The sequence below is a fragment of the Macaca thibetana genome, chromosome 1, assembly GCF_024542745.1.
Source record: "Macaca thibetana thibetana isolate TM-01 chromosome 1, ASM2454274v1, whole genome shotgun sequence".
Lineage (NCBI taxonomy): Eukaryota > Metazoa > Chordata > Mammalia > Primates > Cercopithecidae > Macaca > Macaca thibetana.
In genome coordinates, this window is record NC_065578.1 from 126377527 (window position 1) to 126401505 (window position 23979).

Consider the following 23979-nt stretch of genomic DNA (forward strand, 5'->3'; position numbering starts at 1 on the left):
GGAAGGCTGAGGCAGGAGAATCACTTGAACCCGAGAGGCAGAGGTCGCGGTGAGCCAAGATCGCGCCATCGCACTCCAGTCTGGGCAACAAGAGCAAAACTCCGTCTCAAAAAAAAATAGAATTTTCAGGATTTGGTAAGCCTATCATACTTAGAGCCAAGGTGTAAAAAGTGCTGAATGAGGGTATAATTCCTACTTAAGGGGCACTTGTTCCTAATATGCAAGTTACTTAATTTATAAATATATTGCACCTAGTATTATAATTGTTTTATTTCATTTTTTTGAGACAGGGTCTCACTTTGTCACCCAGGCTGGAGTGAAGTGGCTCGAACATGGCTCAATGCAGCCTTGACCTCCCAGGTTCAAGGGATTCCCTCACCTCAGCCTCCTGTGTACCTGGGACCACAGGCACGTACCACCATACCCTGCTAATTTTTCTTATATTTTTTGTAAATGGGGTCTCACTTTGTTGCCCACTCTGTTCTCAAACCCCTAGGCTCAAGCAGTCCTCCCATCTCAGCCTCCCAAAGTGTTAGGATTACATGTGTGAGCCACCAAGCCCAGCTGCGGTCTTTTAATACATGTAGTCTTTAGTCTACTGCCTGCATCTTCTCGTAATTTATCTTCATATCCTCTATCATACATATGTTTGTATCTTTTACATACTACTTTACATAGTAGGTATACAAGAAATGTTATGCTGAGGCCTTTGCAGTTTCCCACAACCAGCAGATTTAAGTGGTTACAAAGTAAGTAGCTCTAACAGGCAGGACAAAAGACCAGACCCAAGTTTTCTCTTTATCAGAGCAATTAATTATCATTTTTCAAGACAACAGGCCTAAGACAGAGAAAAGTATCTGGGATCTTCACTCCAGAAATTGGAAAAATAAACTCATATCATTGCCCAGAGCCCTGGATTTTCTGCCATAGTCTGAGATTTAGGATTACAGATGAAATTATAAAATAAGACTTCATGAACTAAGCAATCAGCATTTCTAAACTAAGTTTAAATATTTTAAAGTACTTTAAGTTTGAGTACTAGTAGTACTCAAATTGTTCAATGTTAACAAAATAATAGCAATGAAAATAATTAAATAGCAGAATTGTAAGCAATAGGAAAAGTACAGAATTTCCATAACAGGACATATATTACAATATACCTAAATATTCTTTACCATATGCCTAAATATTCTTTCCCAATAAAGTTCTAATATTGGCCAAGCATGGGGCTCACACCCGTAACCCCAGCACTTCGAGAGGCTGAGGCAGGCAGACAGCTTGAGACCAGAAGTTGAAAACCAGCCTGGGCAATATGGCAAAATCCCCTCTACAAAAAATACAAAAAATTAGCTAGCCATGGTGGCACGCACATGTGGTACCAGCTACTTCAGAGGCTAAAGTGGGACAATCACCTGAGTTCGGGAAGTTAAGGCTGCAGTGAGCCGTGACTGCACCACTGCACTCCAGCCTGGACAATAGCATGAGACCTTGTCTTAAAAATAGATAGATACTCCGGGCCTGGTGGCTCACACCTGTAATCCCAGCACTTTGGGAAGCTGAGGCGGGTGGATAACGAGGTCAGGAGTTCGAGACCAGCCTGGCCAACATGAAGAAACCCCAGTCTCTACTAAAAATACAAAAATTAGCTGGGCGTGGTGGCGGGTGCCTGTAATCCCAGCTACTTGGGAGGCTGAGGCAGGAGAATCGTTTGAAACCAGAAGGCAGAGGGTTCAGTGAGCCAAGACTGCGCCACTGTACTCCAGCCGGGGTGAAAGAGTGAAACTCCATCTCAAAAAAAAAAAAAAGATAAATATTTGCTTGTATATGTATAAAGAAACTCTAATATGATAGAAATGGAAAAACAGTGATGGAATTTAAAACTAGGCAGGTAAAACACAATGACAAGAAACTTTCCACACCATATCTTAATTTTTTAAAATGTGAAAACAAACATTAAAACAAGAAGAAAGTGCTTCAACCACAACAAAACAATTCATTTATAAGAGCAAAAATGTATGGAGCAACATAATTTATTTCTTTTTTTTTTTTTATTTGAGAGACAGAGTCTCGCTCTGTCACCCAGGCTGGAGTAGAGTGGCATGACCTCAGCTCACTGCAACCTCTACCTCCCGGGTTCAAGCAATTCGCCTGTCTGTTTTCCAAGAAGCTGGGACTATAGGCGTGTGCCACCAGGCCCAGCTAATTTTTTTTTGTTCTCAGACAGAGTCTCTTGCTCTGTCGCCCAGGCTGGAGTACAGTAGCACATCTCGGCTCACTGCAATCTCCACCTCCATGCTTCAAATAATTCTCCTGCCTCAGCCTCCCCAACAGATAGGATTACAGGCACCTGCCACCACACCCAGCAAATTTTTCTATTTTTGGTAGAGATGGGGTTTCACCATACTGGTCAGGCTTGTCTTGAACTCCTGACCTCAGGTGATCTGCCCGCCTTGGCCTCCCAAATTGCTGGGATTACATGCATGAGCCACCGCTCCAGCCCTAATTTTTGTCTTCTTTAGTAGAGATGTGGTTTCACTATATGTTGGCCAGGCCGGTCTCGAACTCCTGACCTCAGGTGATCCACCTGCCACAGCCTCCCAAAGTGCTGGGGTTACAGGCATGACACACTAAACCTGGCCAAGAGCAATGCAGTTTCTAGCACATAAAGAAAAATACCCAGCCTGGCCAATATGGTGAAACTCTGTCTCTAATAAAAATACAAACAAGTAGCCGGGCATGGTGGCAAGCGCCTTGTAGTCTCAGCTACTTGGGAGGCTGAGACAGGGAGAATCTCTTGAACCCGGGAGGCAGAGGTTGCAGTGAGCAGAGATCGTGCCACTGCACTCCAGCCTGGGTGACAGAGCCCGACTCCATCTTAAAAAAATAAGAAAAATACAGTGATCCAAGGGCCTATGTGAAATAAAAACTATTTACAACTGAGCAGAATCCCATTCAGATTTTTAGCCTGATGTAAAAAACTATGTGAAAAGAAAAACCCATCCTAAAATTCATACGGCATCTCAAGGAAGCCCAAACAGCCAAAATAATTTTGAAAAAAAAAAAAAAAAAAAAAAGAACAAAGTCAGACGACTCATTCTTCCTGATTCCAAAACTTACTATGTAACTACGGTAATCAAAACAGTGTGGTAGCCAGGCATAGTGGCACCTGCCTGTAATCCCAGCTACTCAGGAGGCTGAGGCAGGAGAACTGCTTGAGCCCAGAAGTTTGAAACGATGCCTGAGTAACATAACAAAAACCTGTCTCTACAGGAAAAAAAAAAAAAAAAAAAAAGCTGGGTGCCGTGGCTCATGCCTGTAATCCCAGCACTTTGGGAGGCTGAGATGGGCAGCATCTGAGGTCAAGAGTTCGAGACCAGCCTGGCCGACATGGTGAAACCCCATCTCTACTAAAAATACAAAAATTAGCTGGGCGTGTGGCAAACACCTGTAATCCCAGCTACCAGGGAAGCTGAGACAGGAGAATCGCTTGAAACTGGGAGTCGGAGGTTGCACTGGCCCGAGATCGCGCCACTGCACTCCAGCCTGGCGACAGAGGGAGACTGCCTCTTAAAAAAAAGCGCGTACACACACATACACAAAACAGTGTGGGGCCTGGTGTGATGGCTCTATCTGTAGTCTCAGCACTTTGAGAGCCAGGAGTGGGGAGGTCACTTGATTCAAGGTCAGGAGTTCAAGATCAGCCTGGCCAATATGGTGAAACCCCATCTGTACTAAAAATACAAAAATTAGCCAGGTGTGGTGGCGTGTGCCTATAGTCCCTGCCACTCAGGGGACTGAAGCAGGACAATCACTTGAACTCGAGAGGCAGAAGTTGCAGTACGCCGAGACTGCACCGCTGCACTCCAGCCTGGGTGACTGAGCCAGACTCTGTCTCAACAACAAAAAATTAACACAAAATACTGTTCTGAGTTGCTTTAACACATTTACAGTAATACAAAAATGATACAATACAAAAAGTAAATTTAAAAAATGAGAAAAAACTCAAAATAAATGAAAGACTAAATAGAAGAGCTAAAACTCTTGGATGCTTCATGATGTTGGACTTGACAATGACTTATTAAGACATCAAAAGCGACCGGGCGAGGTGGCTCAAGCCTGTAATCCCAGCACTTTGGGAGGCCGAGACGGGTGGATCACGAGGTCAGGAGATCGAGACCATCCTGGTTAACACAGTGAAACCCCGTCTCTACTAAAAATACAAAAACTTAGCCGGGCGAGGTGGCAGGCGCCTGTAGTCCCAGCTACTCGGGAGGCTGAGGCAGGAGAATGGCGTGAACCCAGGAGGCGGAGCTTGCAGTGAGCTGAGATCCGGCTACTGCACTCCAGCCTGGGTGACAGAGCGAGACTCCGTCTCAAAAAAAAAAAAAAAAAAAAAAAAAGACACCAAAAGCACAGGCAAAAAAGGAAAAAAAAAACAGATTAACAGGACTTCATCGAAATTAAATTTTTTGTGCATCAAAGGACACTATAGAGTGAAAGGGCAACCCACTGAATGAGAATCATATATATGGATAATGGATTAAAATACAGAATATACAAAGAACTCCTACAACTTAGCAACAAAAACAACAATAAAAACCCAATTAAAAACTAAGCAAAGGATTTGAATAGACATTTCTCCAAAGGAAATATACAAATAGCCAATAAGCACCTGAAAAGATGATCATCATCACTAATCTTAGGGAATTACAAATCAAAACCACAATGAGATACTACTACCTCACATCCACTAGAATTCCTATTCAAAAAAACAAAACAAAAATAACAAGTATTGGCAGGGATGTTGAGGGACCGGAACCTTAGTGCATTGCTGACAGAAATGTAAATGATACAGTTACTGTGGAAAACTGTAACAATTACTCAAAAACAGAAGTATCATGATCTAACAATTCCAATTCTGGATATATACCCTATATGCAAAACAACGGAAAACAGGGACTCAAGCAGGTATCTGCCCAGTCATGTTCACAGCAGCCTTGTTTGCAACAGCCAAAGGCAGAAACAATACAGACATCCACCAACCCATGAATGGATAAACAAAATGAGATATTTACATACAACGGAATATTATTCAGCCTTAAAAAATGAAATTCTGATATATGCTACAACATGGATAAACCCTGAAGATATTTTTAGTGTAATAAGCCAGACACAAAAGGACAAATGTGGTATGATTCCATTTATATTAAGTACCTGAAGTAGTCAAATTCATAGAAACAAAGTAGAATGGTGACTGCCAGGAGCTGGGGAGAGGGGAGAATGGGAGTTATAGTTCAGTATGTACAAAGTTTCAATTTGGGAAGATGAAAAAGTTCTGGAGATTAATGTTGGTGTTGGTTACACAACATCAATGTACTTAATGTCACTAAAAATGGTCAATTTTTTTTTTTTTTTTGAGACGGAGTCTCGCTCTGTCGCCCAGGCTGGAGTGCAGTGGCCAGATCTCAGCTCACTGCAAGCTCCGCCTCCCGGGTTCCCGCCAATCTCCCGCCTCAGTCTCCCGAGTAGCTGGGACCACAGGCGCCGCCACCTCGCCCGGCTAATTTTTTGTGTTTTTAGTAGAGACGGGGTTTCGCTGTGTTAGCCAGGATGGTCTCGATCTCCTGACCTTGTGATCCGCCCGTCTCGGCCTCCCAAAGTGCTGGGATTACAGGCTTGAGCCACCGCGCCCGGCCAATTTCTCGGAGTCTGGTTCTGTCACCCAGGCTGGGGTGCAGTGGCGCAAGCTCAGCTCACCGCAACTTCTGCCTCCTGGGTTCAAGCAATTCTCCTGTCTCAGCCTCCTGAGTAGCTGGGACTACAAACAACTGCCACCACACCTGGTTAAATTTTTTTTTTTTTTTTTTTTTTGAGATGGAGTTTCGCTCTGTTGCCAGGCTGGAGTGCAGTGGCATGATCTCGGCTCACTGCAACCTCCACCTCCTGGGTTCAAGTGATTCTTCTGCCTCAGCCTCCCGAGTAGCTGGGATTACAGGCATGCGCCACCACGTCCAGTTAATTTTTGTATTTTTAGTAGAAATGGGGTTTCACCATGTTGCTCAGGCTGATCTCAAACTCCTGACCACATGATCTGCCTGCCTCGGCCTCCCAAAGTGCTGGGATTACAGGCGTGAGCCACCATGCCCAGCCTAAGATGTAAACTTTATGTACATTTTAACACACACACACGCACACACGCATGCACACATCTATCTGCCAGGTTTACCATTATCTTTTTTACAAGAATGTCAGGCTGGGTGCCATGGCTCATGCCTGTAATCTCACCACTTTGGGAGGCTAAGGTGGGAGGACTGCTTGAGCCTAGGAGTTTGAGACTAGCCTGGGCAACACAGCAAGACCCCATTGCTATACAATTTTAAAAAATGAAAAGTAAAACATGACTAACATTTACTGGACATTTACTATCTGCCAGGCACAGAGAAGTAAAGTAAAATATCTTATAACTAACTAAATGGTGGAGCAGAAATTTGAACCCAGGACTTTTTGACTCCAGAAACATACTTTTTTTTTTTTTTGAGATGGAGTTTCACTCTTGTTGCCCAAGCTTAGAATCCAATGTTGCGATCTCGCAACCTCTGCCTCCCGGGTTCTAGCGATTCTCCTGCCTCAGCCTCCCCAGTAGCTGGGATTACAAGCATGCGTCACCACGCCCGGCTAATTTTATGTTTTTAGTAGAGACAGGGTTTCTCCATATTGATCAGGCTGGTCTTGAACTCCCGACATCAGGTGATCCGCCCACGTGGCCCTCCCAAAGTGCTGGCCTAGAAACATGCTTAAAAAAAAAAAAAAAAAAAAAAACAAACAAACAAGGTTGTGTTCTATCCCCAAGGCTGAAGTGCAGTACAGTCCTGGGTCACTGCAGCCTCTAACTCCTAAGCTCAAGCAATTCTCCTGTCTTGGCCTCCCAAAGTGCTCTGGAACATGGATTACATTTCAGCACTTTAGGAGGCTGAGGTAGGAGGACTGCTTGAGCCCAAGAGTTTGAGATCTGCCTAGACAACACAGCAAGATTCCCATCCCCACAAAATTTATTTTAAAAATTAGCTGGGTAGAGTGGCACGTGCCTGTGGTCTCAGCTACTTGGGAGACTAAGGCACAAGGATCACTTGAGCCCAGGAAGTGAGGGCTGTAGTGAGCCTTGATCCCCCAACTGCATTCCAGCCTGGGCAAGAGAGCAAAATCTTGTCTAATTTTTTTTTTTTTTTTTTTAGATGGATCTTGCTCTGTTGCCCGGGCTGGAGTGCAGCGGCACAATCTGGGCTCACTGCAACCTCCGCCTCCCGGGTTCACGCCATTCTCCTGCCTCAGCCTCCCGAGATGCTGGGACTACAGGCACCTGCCACCATGCCCAGATAATTTTTTGTATTTTTAGTAGAGACAGGGTTTCACCGTGGTCTTGATGTCCTGACCTCAATCCACCCGCCTCAGCCTCCCAAAGTGTTGAGATTACAGGTGTGAGCCACCGTGCCCGGCCATATTAAAAATAATTTTTAAGGCCGGGCACGATGGCTCACGCCTGTAATCCCAGCACTCTGGGAAGCCAAGGCAGGCAGATCACAAGTTAAGAGATCAAGACCATCCTGGTCAACATGGTGAAACCTGTCTCTATTAAAAATACACAATTTGGCCAGGCGTGGTGGCTCACGCCTGTAATCCCAGAACTTTGGGAGACCAAGGTGGGTGGATCACAAGGTCAGGAGTTCGAGACCAGCCTGGCCAACATGGTGAAACCCTGCATTTACTAAAAATACAAATAAAAAAAAAAAAAAAAAGGAAAACAAATTAGCTGGGTGTGGTGGCACGCTCCTGTAATCCCAGTTACTTGGGAGGCTAAGGCAGGAGAATTGCTTGAACCTGGGAGGCAGAGGTTGCAGTTAGCCGAGATCATGCCACTGCACTCCAGCCTCGGCAACATCTAAAAAAAAAAAAAAATTAGCTGGGCGTGGTGGCGCATGCCAGCTACTTGGGAGGCTGAGGCAGAAGAATTGCCTGAACCCAAGAGGCAGAGATTGCAGTGAGCTAAGACTGTGCCACTGTACTCCAGCCTGGTGACAGAGCGAGAATCTGTCTCAATATAATAATAATAATAATAATAATTTTTTAAAAAGTAATGTTGTATGTATAGATATGTAAGCTTTCTAAAATACTGCCTAAAAATAAACAAGGAATTCACAGTGAATTGGTAAGCTACTAGTGATTTTCACACACAGGTTAGAAGAGCACTTGCCAAGTATGTATATTCCCCAACTTATAATGGCTCAACTTAAAATTTTTCGACCTTACGATGGTGTGAAGGTGATACACATTCGGTAGAAACTGTACTTCAAATACACATTCAACCATTCTGGTTTACACTTTTGGCATAATATTCAATAAATTACGTGAGATAGCCAATACTTTATTATAAAATAGGCTTTGGGCTGGGCGCAGTGGCTCATTCCTGTAATCCCAGCACTTTGGAAGGCCAAGGTGAGTGGATCAGCTGAGGTCAGGAGTTCAAGACCAGCCTGGCCAACATGGTGAATCCCCATCTCTACTAAAAATACAAAAATTAGCCGGATGTGGTGGCAGGCACCTGTAATTCCAGCTACTCAGGAGGCTGAGGCAGAAGAATCACTTGAACCCAGGAGGCAGAGGTTGCAGTGAACCGAGATTACGCCACTGTGCTCTAGCCTGGGTGACAGAGCAAGACTCTGTCTCTAAATAAATAAATAAATAAAATAGGCTTTGTATTAGATAATTTTGTCCAACTGTAAGCTAATGTAAACATTTTGAACACATGTAAGGTAGGCTAATCTAAGCTATGATGTTTAGCAGGTTAGTTGTATTAAATGCATTTTTGACTTAGGCTATTTTCAACCTACAATAAGTTTACAGGGACATAACCCCATCATAAATCAAGGAGCACCTGTATATAGTACAATAAAAGGTGTCCCCTACAGGTGAGAAGGTAGAGAAATATATCTCTAAAATATTTCGATTCATAGAAGCTTTAAGAGTATCAGTGAGAAATTGAAGCATATTCTCTGGAACACAGATGTTCCAGGGAATAAAGTGAAAAAAGAGCAAAAGCTATTCTAGTTTAACCAAAGAAGGAATGCTTTTAAGAAATTAAATGAAAAATATCCACTAAGAGTACCACCATACTATTTTCTCATATCCAGCCACAAAAATTCAATTTATACACAACACTGAGAATATTTTTTTTTAAAGAAAAAGAGCAAGAGGAGAGAATGAAAGATACACATACACACAAATCAACAAAGTCTTCACAACAACCAACAAAAGAGCTAATGTGACACAGTTTAGGCATCTCATTAAAGATTTACTAAGCAGTGCATCAACAAAAATTAACAACAAAATTGAAAATGCGTAACTTCCGGGCTGGGTCAGCACTTTGGGAGGCCGAGGTGGGTGGATCGCCTGAGGTCAGGAGTTCGTGACCAGCCTGGCCAACATGGTAAAACCCTGTCTCTACTAAAAATACAAAAAATTAGCTGGGCATGTTGGCAGGCGCATGTAATCCCAGCTACTGGGGAGGCTGAGGCGGGAGAATCACTTGAACCCAGGAGGCAGAGGTTGTAGTGAGCCAAGATTACGCCATTGCACTCCAGCCTCGGCAACAAGAGCGAAACTCCATCTCAAAAAAAAAAAAAAAAAAAAGGCCGGGTGCGGTGGCTCAAGCCTGTATCCCAGCACTTTGGGAGGCCGAGACGGGTGGATCACAAGGTCAGGAGATCGAGACCATCCCGGCTAACACGGTGAAACCCCGTCTCTACTAAAAAAATACAAAAAACTAGCCGGGCGAAGTGGCGGGCGCCTGTAGTCCCAGCTACTTGGGAGGCTGACGCAGGAGAATGGCGTAAACCCGGGAGGCAGAGCTTGCAGTGAGCTGAGATCCGGCCACTGCACTCCAGCCTGGGTGACAGAGCGAGACTCCGTCTCAACAAAAAAAAAAAAAAAAAAAAAAAAAAAAAGCCAACTTCCAAAGTCATCTTCACTTAATTCATAAACCTATAAAATAATGGGTAAAAAAATCTCACTGTCCTCCTCTAATACCTTCCTGCACCATAACAGTATCCTTTATTCATCGGTTCTTTTATACCCTCAATACAATTGAATCTAGAACATAGCACAAAAGTCACACATAAACTACATTGTAATTTTTGTACTTTGATACAACTTTGCCATATTCCATTTTACTCTCCCTGTAATTGTCAAGTATTCAGTGAGCCAGAATAGAAGGGTTAACTTGGAAATTAAAAATGCCCAGATTCTAACCTTAGTTATACTCTTTGGTGATATCTACCACAATATATTTGACAAAATTAGGAACTTACAGTATAATATTAGGTAGATTTAAAGGCTTTCATGGTACAAAGTCATGCAACAATCAAAATGTTCATAAAGGGTGGTACCTATGTATGTAAATTCATGAGTTCTCAAAAAAAATGAAGAAATTTTTTTTTCTTCACCAGCTCAATTACTATCCTCCTGGGAATGCATTGAAGGTGAAGGCTAAGTTGGTTGAACTGAAGGTGAAGGCTAAGCTGGTTGACACAGCAAGAATCTGTGTCAAAACAAATAAATAAGCAAAACTTTCAAATTCTCTATACATTCAGGTGAGAAACTGAGAATTCATTACTATCTGAATTATAAAATAAGAGAATGACACAGTAACACATAAATTTATGCACGGATACTTATTAAAGGCCAAACTGTAGTACACAGAAAGAATGTCATGCTATTCACATCAAATTTCACAGAACCTAACGGCGCATACTTCAAAGGTCTTCTGGCCAACCTATCCGTGGCAGTAGCAACACATGTGATCAACTGTTTCAATCCTTTTGATGGCAACACATCAACCTAGCCACGTAATTGTTAAAGAGTGATTGGAAAATGTTACCCTACTGAGGAAATCTTTTCAATTTATTTACTGGTAGATTAAAATTTCACACTGCTAGATAAAAAGTTTGGAATCTAGCAGTGAACATCATTTAAATAACCTTTATGCCTTTATAAGACAGGACAGGCCGGGCACAGTGGCTCACACCTGTAATCCCAGCACTTTGGGAGGTGGAGGCAGGGGGATCACCTGAGGTCAGGAGTTCGAGACCAGCCTGGCCAACATGGTGAAACTCTGTCTCTACTGTTAGATGAAAGGCAGTGGCACCAGCTCAGTTACAACTATCCTCCTGGGAATGCACTGAAGGTGAAGGCTGAGTTGGCTGAACTGCAACATTTGCCTTCGAATTCATGGAGGAAAAATGGCAGCCCTCATACCACTGATGTTTCTAAAAGGTATCTGGCCTAAGCTGGTCGCAGTGGCTCACGCCTGTAATCCCAGCACTTTGGGAGGCCGAGGCAGGCAGATCACGAGGTCAGGAGATCGAGACCATCCTGGCTAACACAGTGAAACCCCGTCTCTATTAAAAATACAAAAAAACATTAGCCAGGCGTGGTAGCAGGCACCTGTAGTCCCAGCTACCCAGGAGGCTGAGGCAGGAGAATGGCGTGAACCTGGGAGGCAGAGCTTCCAGTGAGCCGAGATGGTGCCACTGCCCTCCACGCCTGGACAACAGAGCAAGATTCTGTCTCAAAAAAAAATAAGTAAGAAGAAGAAGAAAAAAAACGAGTCAAGAGTTACAAGGGGCCGGGCGCAGTGACTCACGTCTGTAATCCCACCACTCCAGGAGGCCAAGGCAGGGGGATCCCAAGGTCAGGAGTTTGAGACCAGTCTGGCCAACACAGTCAAATCCCGACTCTATTAAAAATACAAAAATTAACCGGCCGGGCGCGGTGGCTCAAGCCTGTAATCCCAGCACTTTGGGAGGCCGAGACGGGCGGATCACGAGGTCAGGAGATCGAGACCATCCTGGTGAACACAGTGAAATCCCGTCTCTACTAAAACTACAAAAAACTAGCCGGGCGAGGTGGCGGGCGCCTGTAGTCCCAGCTACTCGGGAGGCTGAGGCAGGAGAATGGCGTGAACCCGGGAGGCGGAGCTTGCAGTGAGCTGAGATCAGGCCACTGCACTCCAGCCTGGGCAACAGAGCGAGACTCCGTCTCAAAAAAAAAAAAAAAAAAAATACAAAAATTAGCTGGGCATGGTGACAGGCACCTGTAATCCCAGCTACTCAGGAGGCTGAGGCAGGAGAATCATTTGAACCCGGGAGGCGGACGTTGCAGTGAGCCGAGATCGCACCATTGCACTCTAGCCCCCAGACTCCATCTCAAAAAAAAAAAAAAAAAGAGTTGTGAGGAAAGCTCAACTTGTGTAGACACATAATGATTAAAAATTACACAGTGCTTTACAGTTTATAAAGTACCTTGACATGCATTATCTTATTTGACTGAAAAAGAAACTTAGCAAAATAAATAAAGCAGTTACTGATTCTAATTTTTAAGGTGAGGAAACTAAGGCTCAGAGACTTCAAGTGATTCAACCAAGGTCACACAGATGGTAAATGGCAGAATCAAGGCTCCAACCTTGTTCTGTTCCCAGAATATAACAGAAGGAGCATTTCTAAATTTATGCTGTATTTTCTAAACCCATAGGAGTATTTATTCAGCAAATATTTTAAAATATTTTTTAGGTGACAGGCACCATGCTAGGCAATGGAAATACAACAGTAAAAAGACACAGCAAGGCTGGGTGCAGTGGTTCACACCTGTAATCCCAACACCTTAGGAGGCCAAGGCGGGAGGACTACTTGAGGCCAGGAGTTCAAGACCAGACTGGGCAACACAGGAAGGCCCCATTCCTACAAAAAATTTAAAAATTAGGCTTGGTGGTGTGTACCTGTAGTCTCAACTACTCAGGAGGCTGAGGCAGGACTGCTTGAGCTCCGGGTGTTCAAGGTTACACTAAACTGACTGTGCGATTGCACTTCAATCTGGGCAACAGAGCAAAGCTGTGTCTCAAAAGAAAAAAAAAGGCCAGGAACAGTGGCTCACGCCTGTAATCCCAACACTTTGGGAGGCCAAGGCGGGAAGATCTCCTAAGGTCAGGAGTTTGAGACCAGTCCGGACAACATGAACAATATGGTGAAACTCCATCGTCTCTACAAAAACTACAAAATATTAGCTGGGCATGGCAGCAGGCACCTGTAATCCCAGCTACTTGGGAGGCTGAGGCAGGAGAATCACATGAACCCAGAAGGTGGAGGTTGCAGTGAGCTGAGATCGCACCATTGCACTCCAGCCTGGGTGACAGAGCAAAACTCTGTCCCCCCCCAAAAAAATAAATAAAATAAAATAAAATAAAAAGGCCAGGCACGGTGGCTCATGCCTGTAATCCTAGCACTTTGGGAGGCCGAGTCAGGCGGATCACAAGGTCAAGAGATCAAGACCAGCATGGCCAACGTGGTGAAACCCCGTCTCTACTAAAAATACAAAAATTAGCTGGGCGCAGTGGCGTGCTTGTAGTCCTAGCTACTCAGGAGGCTGGGGCAGGAGAATCACTTGAACCCGGGCAGCGGCAGATGCAATGAGTCAAGATCGCACCATTGCACTCCAGCCTGGGTGACAGAGCGAGACTCCATCTCAAAAAATAAATAAAAATAAAATTAATAAAAATTATAAAGAGAGCAAAGAAGAAAATGTATCTAAGTCTCTTTGGGCAAGTCAGGGAAGGTTTCCCAGAAGAAGTGGCATTTTTGATGAGATTTAGAAGCTACCTGTAACTAAAAGAACAGTATTTCAAAAATTAGCTGGGCAGTGGCACAGGCCTATAGTCCCAGCTACTGAGGCTGAGGTAGGAGGATCACTTGAACTCAGGAGGCGGAAGTTGCAGTGAGCCGAGATCATGCCACAGTGCTCCATGGAGCCTGGGCAACAGAGCCAGATCTTGTCTCAAAAAAACAAACCAAACAAACAAAGAAACCACTAAAATTTGCTAACACATTAACTATAAGGTACAGAAAAAAGGTTGGATAGGAAGGCAAACGCCAACATCATAAAGGGCCTTAAATACCATTCAAAGTTTAAATTTCAATCTTTTAATAATTGGAAACTACTGAATACTTTTAAGATGAGGCAAGTAGAGTAATCAGTAAGCGTTAGACTATTTTGAAGATACGATGATAGAGAGTTTACAAGAGAATTAAGACGGCCAGGTACAGTGGCTCACTCCTATAATCCCAGTACTTTGGGAGGCCCACATGGGCGGATCACTTGAGGTCAGGAGTTTGAGACCAGCGTGGGCAACATGGTGAAACCTCGTCTCAACGAAAAATACAAAAATTATCTGGGTGTAGTGGCAGACACCTATAATCCCAGCTACTCGGGAGGCTGAAGCAGGAGAATCACTTGAACCCAGGAGGTGGAGGTTGCAGTGAGCTAAGATTGCACCACTGCACTCCAGTGACAAAGACTCCACCTCAAGAAAAAAAAAAGAAAAAGAGAGTAAGACTATAAACAGATCTGTAAGAGATCAAGGCAATATCTCAAAATAAGAGCTGCTGAATGAGAACAGCAGTGGAGACACAGAAGCTGCTACAGATTCAGAAATATTTACAAAGTAATAGGTAAGACAGAAGTGACGATGATGCTCACATTTCTGGTTTAGACGACTCAATGAATCACAGGGAAGAGATGATGTTGGAAATGAGTTTGAGTACCAACCTGATACAAAGGTAGATATGTCTAGCACACAGGAGACAACTGGAAACAAGGGGCTTAAGTTTAGGAGAGAAATGACAATATATTGAATACATATGAAGATTTTTTTCAATAATCAAGTGTATTTTACCATTTTAATGCTAAGGCAATAATTTCATCATTATTTGCATTATGCTTTAAAGTTCACAAAACATTTTATGCTTATATTTCATACTTTTGTTACAAACATGAGATTAGTATGACAGGTTATTTCTATTCCTATTGGATCAACAAAATTTTGTTTGTTTATTTTTGAGACAGAGTCTCACTCTGTTGCCCAGGCTGGAGTGCAAAGGGGCGATCTCGGATCACTGCAACCTCTGCCTCCCGGGTTCAAGAAATTCTCTGCCTCAGCCTCCTGAGTAGCTGGGATTACAGGTGCCCGCCACCATGTCCAGCTAATTTTTGTATTTTTAGTAGAGATGGGGTTTCACCATCTTGGCCAGGCTGGTCTGGAACTCCTGACCTCGTGATCTACCCGCCTCGGCCTCCCAAAGTGCTGGGATTTCAGGTGTGAGCCACCATGCCCGGCCTTTTTTTTTTTTTTGAAACTGAGTCTCACGCTATCACCCAGGCTGGAGTGCAATGGTGCAATCTCCGCTCACTGCAACCTCCACCTCCAGGGTTCAAGCTATTCTCCTGCCTCGGCCTCCCAAGTAGCTGGGATTACAGGTGCCCGCCACCACGCCCAGCTAATTTTTGTATTTTTAGTAAACATGGGGTTTCACCATGCTGGCTACGCTGGTCTCGAACTCCTGACCTCATGTGATCCGCCAGCCTCAGCCTCCCAAAGTGCTAGAATTACAGGCGTGAGCCACCAACCCCAGCCAACAAACATTTATTATTAACTACATGCCAGGCACTGTACTAGGCACTAAACAAATTACCAAAACAAATCCATGCCTTCTAAGACCTACAACATAGAAACAGAATCAACAGGTAATACATGTAACAAATATATTATAAAGGTGTAAGTGCTATGAAAAAGAAAATAGAGCAGGGAAGGATAATTAAGCATGAGGGATGGGGACTGACAATACAATTTTAAAGACAGGAAGGATAAGACTTCATTAAGAAGGTGACATTTAAGCAAAGATGTTAAGGAGGTGACGCAATCAGCCATTCTCTGTGGGGAAACCTAGCTGTTTTCCCACTGGAAGGAATCACTTGGTCTTAGGAACCTGCAAAGGTTCTAAGATAAAGAGTGTGACTGATCAGCATTCAAGAAACAAGTCAGTGTGGCTGGAATGGAGAGAGCAAGAGGGAAGATGACAGCCGATCAAAAATGGAAGAGGGTGGGGAGGGCAAACCATGTAAAACCTTAAAGGCTATTGCAAGGACTGGCATCACTCTGCAAGAAATGGGAATTCAAAAATTAGTAGCCTTACCCAAAGTCAGTTAGCTAATAAACTACAAAGCTAGAATTCAACCCAGGACTTTGAGGCTCTCCACAACCTGTGTTCCACTAGTCCAATCTGCAATATATTAGCTTACCCCCTCTCTTCCAGCAAGTTTGAATTTAAATACTCTCGAAATGCTAACATTATAAAAATCTCCTGGGTAAGAGATGCACAAGTCTTCCAGTTAGTATTTGCAATCCTTCACAATTATAATGTGAGTTTATTAATCCTGGCGTCTAATCTAAATCCTACTAACATTCCAGCATACGTTTTTAAAGATTATAAATTCCACCTTCCCTTGAAATGACACAAGCCCAAGAAAGCTTTGATCAGGAGATTTAAAGTATGACTCTCAGCTTTAGGTAACAGTAACCTGATTTATTTTTTCAAATGGATACTAAGGCCAGGCGTAGTGGGCATAGTGGCTCCATGCCTATAATCCCAGCACTTTGGGAGGCTAAGATCGGCAGATCACGTGAGGTCACAAGTTTGAGACCAGCCTGGCCAATATGGTGAAACCCTGTCTCTACTAAAAATACAAAAATTAGCCAGGCACGGTGATAGGTGACTGTAATCCCAGCTACTTGGGAAGCTGAGGCAGAAGAATTGCTTGAACCCGGGAGGCAGAGGTTGCAGTGAGCTGAGATCACGCCACTGCACTCCAGCCTGCGCAACGAGAGCGCAACTCCATCTCAAAAAATATAAAATAAAATAAAAATAAATGAAATGGAACTAGCCAGGTGTGAAAAACAATAAGAGAATGGCTCAGGAATACAGAATTGCTATAATTTCCCTTAATTTCTTTAGTAGTTTACTAGTTAATATTAATAACAATTAAGTTCACACATTGTCAAAGATGTTTCTGCAGTTACTATGATTCGAGGTCTGGATTTGACCACCTCATATCTCAAAAGTAACAAATGATGTGTTCTTAGTACTCTGCTGCTTTTGGTACTATAACCCAAAACTGCTGATAGTTTCTTGTCAGCTGATGGCAACTTAGGTAAATAGCAAAGGTAAGGGGGGTTTTGTGAAAGACAGCAAACATTACCAAGCCACAACCTAAATACCTCAGACAGGTTAAGCCCTAATGACTCTGGGTCACTCCCTTCTTACTGGATGAATTCAAGCTATATAGGAATATTTCAAATATCCACAAGGGAGAAGGTAAAAGATGGAACATGACGAGGGGTCTGTTTCAAATCAGACCTACTCTTCAGAAGCTTTCATCACTGCTACACAAAGAAAGGAGGTTCCTGCTTCAAGGATTCTGGAGCCACCAAAATCCCCAACCTGGATCTATAAAAAAGTTTCACACAGATTACTGAGGATAAACCAAACAATATGGCTAATAGAAGGTTCACCACAAAATCCAGCCATTTTAACAGAAACTGAACTTCCTTATATATCTTTTCCTAGGCTTAGCCAACAGTAGGAGAACTGCAACTCTGTGTCGTATTGTCTGATAGGTTGGATTTTTTCCCCAAGCAAGAGGTGGACAGTTTTATGCCAGGACTAGATTTACAGTCAATCTGGGTGTGTGTCTTTACTTTTTCTTTCCCTCCAAACTACCTCAGAAAATGTCTGGCTATTGTGACTTGATACGTAATAACGCACGGCTTTAAGTACTGCAAAAGTCTGGAAAAGAAAGTCCCTCAGTCCCAGTTATGGCTCAAATCTTACGATTTCTCTAGCACTTGTTGTAATCAACCAAAGCTGGTTGGCTTTTCTCAATGAGCCAAACAACATGAGCCTTCTAAGCTAAGTGCAGAGGGACTGCTTGTCAGCATGACTCCCAATGGGGTGGCTAACATGGAATATGCTCCAGAGTCTAGAAATCAGGACAGCACAGCTGCTGTTTTCCCCCACATGCACCTCCAGTTTGGTGGGTGGGGGAGGAAAGGAAGGAAGAATTAGTAAATTGAAACAAGAGGCACGCTTTACATGCAACATACAAGACTCACTGCTTAAAGGTGAGATGAATTCAGAGGTCTCAACACATGATTAGGATACCTTCACTGACACAATGATCCCCAAAATTCAACCTGGAGGTCCAGCCTTGCCCGTCTGGCAAAAAAAAGGGGAGGAGCGGGCGAACCCCCAAAATGGGGGACAGCATACAAGCTTCTGAAAGTACTTTAAGGTTGTGAGGCTCAGAACAAACTCCTCACACTTCCCTCTGTCACCACCCTGTGGCCCTATGCTAAGCGCATCAGTAAAAGTTACTGACAGAATTTAGATGTGAAGGGCTGATCAGGGGACCTGGTTAACAATGTTCCTAGAAAATTATCTGAATGCAGCCTATATTCAGACCCTACTCGGACTGCCTCTAAACAGGAAGTTAACAGACATCACATACGGTCAGGGAAGGCAAACCACAGTGTCATAAAGATGGATGCTGCTGTCAACTACAAATCACTCTCACCTCATGGAGAGTGTTCTCAAGTAAGGAATAATAGGCAGGACAGAAGTCTGTAAGCCTCACCTCTACTCAAACTGGGTCACTCAGCCTATAGATTCAGCCTTCTGATTCCTGCTGATTAGTACTTTTCTATCTTGTTCCATGATGACTATCACTGTCACTGGACTAAAAAACTCTATTCCCCTAAAAAGTGAAGACAGCCCTACCATCAACTAGTTATTCATATAAGCTATCCGCTTATGTGAATCCGATCCTTGACCCAAACAGCCATTCCCAAATAGCTATTTGATCCATTCCCAAATAGCCAGGGACTAGATATCAGTCACAAAAAAAGCAGCACGATCCAACAAGTGTGGGCCTTCCCTCAAAATATACAGAACCCCTTCATAGCACCTTCAGAAGTGGCCTCCTTCTCAACTAAGTACTGACAGAAATACTACTCTAGGACAATACTTGAAAGACAGCTCCAGCACCAAAAATAAGAATCCAAGTTGTTATCAGACTGCAAAGAAGAGTTCAGGTCAGCATACCAAATAAAGAGCAATAAAGTTAGCACTAAACTCCCAAACAGGATAATCACCAACAACATATAGACACCATGCTGCTGCCAGAAAACATCAGTCACCTGTGCTAGGAGGGGAAGGAGACTAGATGGCTGTAGGACAGAGACGGGAGGGAAGCTTGTTTTTCACTTTGTACCACCACATGCATGCTTTTCTACTCAAAATATAAATTTTTAGAAAAAATATCCCAAAAACTACAAAAGCATCAGCTCTTCTCCAACACAGAGCTGTTAAACCTGTTTTAATTCCATCAGTTACAACTCCAAATCCCTCTTTTGCAGTCTGGCCTGAAAACACTGCTCTTGCCTTTTGCTGAAATATATTAAGTATCCCCCCATCTCTCTCTCTCTCACACACACACACACACACACACACACACACACACACACACACACACGCCCTCCAATAAGCGTTTATCAGAAATGAGAAAACTGGTTCTCAGGAGGCTACCTGATTCTTCAGGGGACAACAGAGAAAAAGGTTGCTAGCTAGCTCAGTTAGCATCCGCATGCCACCCACCACCAAGCCTCCATCTCCACCTCACTGCCAGCCCTATGAGCTAACATCTTGTGTTTGGAAGTTGATGCTGGGGAAGAATCCAAAGAGGCTACCATACCTTTATGAAAGGGGAAAGCTGTACCGGGCGCGCGAATGGCACCTAAACCTCTGCACTCGCAGGAGTGGCTCGCTCCTCAGTGTAATTGAGAGCAGGGAGGCCAAAAGTACTCTAAGTCTTGGTTTGGTTAGGGAAGGGTAAGTTCCACCAACCCTCAGGAACTGAACTGGAAAACAGATCCAGTGTGTCCCACAAGCCCAGTCGCTGTAGAAGCTAAGTGCCCACACCGGCTGAGACAATTCTCTTCTCCTACGGGAGGGCGAGGGAACGGTGGACGACGAAATAAAGAGGTAAGGTTCTGCGCTCCTGATCCCTTTCCCTAAATAAAGATAATTATCTGGTGCTTCCTTCACCCTTAGATTCCCCATTTGTCCCATCCGACCGCAAACACAAGACTGAGAGGAGAGCGCGGCCCCCGCACCCTGAGGGCACCACTGGGGGTGGAGAGAGTTAAAAAAAAAAAGGGGGGGGGCGCGCTAGAGAGGAAAGGAGGGGAGCATGGCGGGCATGAGGCAGGGAGTGAAAGCGGGGATGGCGGGGGAAACGGGGAGTGAGGGAGGGGAGAAAGAGTACAAGGAGACGAAATGAAGGGACACGAGCTGGGGGTGCGCGAGGCCGAAGTGAAAGACCGGGTCGCGCGCGCGGAGGGGGGAGAGGATGAGGTGAAGAGGGAGCGCGAGGCGGGGGCGCGCCGTGCCGGGGTGGGGGGAGGGGGACGCAAGGCGGGGGCGCGCGGGCGGGCGTCGGCTCGCGGGCGCTTCCCCTCCCCCCGCCCCTCCACCTTTCCCTTCCCCCACCTCCGCCACCACTGCCTCCTCCCAGCCTCCTTCCCTTCCTCGCTCCTCACCGCCCCCGGGCGGGCGGGCGGCCAGGCTGGCCTAGGCCAAAGCTCCTCACCTGGCGGTGGCGGTGTAACTCCCGGCTAGCTCGCCTCCTCAGGCAGCGGCGGAGGCGTCGAAAAAGGAAGAGGCGACGGCACAGGGGGATCCAGACCCCGCTGACGGGACTAGGGACGGGGGTGGGGGAGGGGGGCGGGCCGGACCGGGGCGGGCGGGCGGAGCAGACACTGCGGTACAGACGGGGGCAGCGGCGGCGGCGGCGGCTGCACCGGCGGCGGCGGCACCACACAAACAAGGACGCTGATTGGGCAGCTGCCAAGCGCCTCGGCTCCGCCTTACCCACACGCCACGACGCCCATTGGGCGACCTAAGCCGGCCGCCCCGCCCTCATCTTCTCGGCCATGCCAGTAGAAGATTAGATGCCGGGACTTCACCCCACCCTTGAAGAATGAGTGGCTGGAGAAGTGATGATTGGCGTGCTTAAAACCCAATCATAAACGGAGGAGGGGGGATGGTCTAGCGGGGGCGCGTTAATGGGTACCTCGGCCAGTCCCAGACACATCCGGGTCTTCGACAGCCCATTAAGTGTCGGGGGTCAAAAAATCGCTTCAGGCTGCAACTTTACCTTAGAGACGTTTTGGTCCCCAGGCAGCCGCCGTACCCCAGTCTCTCCAAACCGGGATTCCCCTTTGGCCAGCTCTCATTCTTTCAATTCTAAAGATGGAGACTGGCGAACGGCGCTGGGGTCTGAGGTGGGCGGTGTTTCGTCGCGACAGAATCTAGGAAATTTCACGATAGAACTAGCTTTAGGCGTTTGGGCCTTGCCGTCTTTTTGGGGTGTGGCCTGTCTCCGTCTGCCAAAGGCTTTGAGCTTCCTGGTGTTCATCGTACCTCCGCTTGGTGCTGTCGTGACTAAACCACGACAGCAGAGAAAAAAAAAAAAGGCAGCTAGCCAAGTTGCTGAGGAATTACGGTGTGCAGAGCCCTCGCAGCTCCTTCTCTTGGGAACTCCTGGTCTGGTTAGGTTCTCAGCGAGGAAACAGCCTCCCACCCCGCCCGATTCCACCTAATCAACTCAAGGGCCAGCTCCTCTTGCTGGCCTCCCTGCTTCCACGGAGCAGTTAGGCCCTCCTAAACTCAGCGTTTCTGGAGCATCTTGAGGATAGGGACCAAGTAAGAGAGTCCGGGTGTTGAGGTTATGATAGTAGCTAACGTTTTCGGAGACTGTGTCAGGCTCTGTGCTAAGAACTTTACATGAAGTATTTATTCCTCATGACTGTGAGGTAGGTACTGTTATCCCTACTTTACAGATGAGGAAAATTAGGATCAGAAAATTTGTCCAAAGTTACACATTAAGTGGTAGAGCTGAAATTGAAGCTGAAATTTGAACCCAGGTAGATGAGGAAACTAAGGCTCAGAGAGGCTAAGTAACTTGCCAAAGGTCAGACCGCTAGTTAGTGACTAAACAGTGGTTTAAACTCAGAAACAACTGGTTCCACAGGCATTTTGTTGTTTTTTTTCACTCTGTCTCCCAGGCTGGAGTGCAGTGGTACAATCTCAGTTCCTGCAACCTCCGCCTCCCAGGTTCAAACGATCCTCCTGCCTCAGCCTCCCGAGTAGCTGGGATTACAGGCGCGCGGCTAATTTTTGTGTTCTTAGTAAAGACGGGGTTTCGCGATGTTGGCCAGCTGGTCTCGAACTCCTGACCCCGGGTGATCCTCCTGCTTCAGCCTCCCAAAGTGCTGGGATTACAGGTGTGTGAGCCACCACACCAGTCTCCACAGGTATTTGAACATGTTTTTCAAATTATCTAAAAGTCATGCTGTGCAATGGAAATGAAACTATAATGGAGAACATGACAAAGCCATAGGTAGATCCTACACAAACACACGCCCCCATTTTTTTTCTTTTTTTCTTTTTCTTTTTTTTTTTTTTTTTTTTTTTGAGACAGCCTCCCTCTGTCATCCAGGCTGGAGTGCAGTGTCGCGATTGCAGCTCCCCGCAATCTCCACCACCCAGGCTCAAGCCATCTTTCCACCTCACCCCCCCAAGTAGCTGGCATTACCGGCGCCCATGACCAAGCCCGACTGATTTTTGTATTTTTAGTCAAGACAGAGTTTCACTATGTTCCCCATGCTGGTCTCAAACTCCTGGCCTCAAGTGATCCACTCACCTTGGCCTCCCAAAGTGCTGGGATTACAGGTGTGAACAACTGCGCCCACCACAGCCCCCACTTTATTTATTTACTTTTTAAATTAGAGATGAGGTCTTGCTATGTTACCCAGGCTGCTCTGAAACTCCTGGGCTCAAGAGATCCTCCCAGCCTGGCGCGGTAGCTCACGCCTGTAATCCCAGCACTTTGGGAGGCCGAGGCGGGCAGATCACGAGGTCAGGAGATCCAGACCATCCTGGCTAACACGGTGAAACCCCGTCTCTACTAAAAATACAAAAAAATAACCAGTCGTGGTGGTGAGCGCCTGTAGTCCCAGCTACTCAGGAGGGTGAGACAGGAGAATGGTGTAAACCCGGGAGGTGGAGCTTGCAGTGAGCCGAGATCCCGCCACTGCATTCCAGCCTGGGTGACAGAGGGAGACTGTCTCAAACAAAAAAAAGGTCCTCCCACTTCAGCTTCCCAAATAGCTGGGACTACAGATGTACATCGCTGCAAGCAGCGTTCAACTCTTTTTTTTTTTTTTTTCTGGAGACAGAGTCTCCCTCTATTGCCCAGGCTACAGTGCAATGGCGCTCTCTCTGCTCACCACAACCTCTACTTCCTGGGTTCAAGCAATTCTCCTGCCTCAGCCTCCTGAGTAGCTGGGATTACAGTCACCCACCACCACACCCAGCTAAATTTTGTATTTTTAGTGGAGATGTTGGCCAGGCTGATCTCAAACTCCTGACCTCAAGTGATCTACCCGCCTTGGCCTCCCAAAGTGCTGGGATTTACAGTTGTGAGCCACCACACCTGGCCTAATTCTTATTTTAAATAGATTAAAACTTGTTTTTATGCTAGTATGGTATCCAGGTAAGAACATGGGCTCTAGAGTCAGACTGCCTGAGTTTGGATCTTGGCTCTCCCTCTCACCAGTTGTGTGATTTGGCTGAAAGTTACTTACCTCTATTCTGTATCCCCTAGTTTCCCTATCTATAAAATGGGAATAAAAAAGTACCCAGTTCACCAGCTAATTATGAGAATTATAAAATAATACCTTCAAAATGCTCAGAGCACTGCCAAGAATATAGTTAAAGCATTCAACATAATATATAGTAACAATTTTGAGAACTTTCCTTGCTTTTTCAACAATTTCACTCTCCTACCTCTAAATTCAGCTTCTGTTGGTATTCTACCCATGATACCGATCTTCTGTACTAACTACAATATTTTAATGCTTTCAGACTCCTTTCAGTCATTGAACACACATGACAGAGCACCTATTAGGTTATCAGGCACTCA

At 45.3% G+C, this 23979-nt stretch overlaps 2 protein-coding genes across 4 annotated transcripts in view; one reads left to right on the forward strand and one right to left on the reverse strand.

Moving 5' to 3' along the window:
- The window catches only part of GATAD2B (GATA zinc finger domain containing 2B), a 117842-nt gene extending 97017 nt beyond the window's left edge, over window positions 1-20825 (reverse strand). Inside the window, exon 1 of one of the 2 annotated variants that reach the window (XM_050753372.1) lies at window positions 20584-20825. The gene's annotated coding sequence lies outside the window, so the exon portion shown is untranslated. The remainder of the gene's footprint in view (window positions 1-20583) is intronic. The other variant, XM_050753390.1, reaches the window with a different exon arrangement.
- The window catches only part of RPS27 (ribosomal protein S27), a 234813-nt gene that overhangs the window by 144842 nt on the left and 65992 nt on the right, over window positions 1-23979 (forward strand). The window contains exon 1 of one of the 2 annotated variants that reach the window (XM_050756429.1): window positions 17107-17110. The exons of the other annotated variant lie outside the window; for it this stretch is intronic. The gene's annotated coding sequence lies outside the window, so the exon portion shown is untranslated. Of the gene's footprint in view, window positions 1-17106; window positions 17111-23979 lie in introns of those variants that run through there. 2 annotated transcript variants of the gene reach the window in all.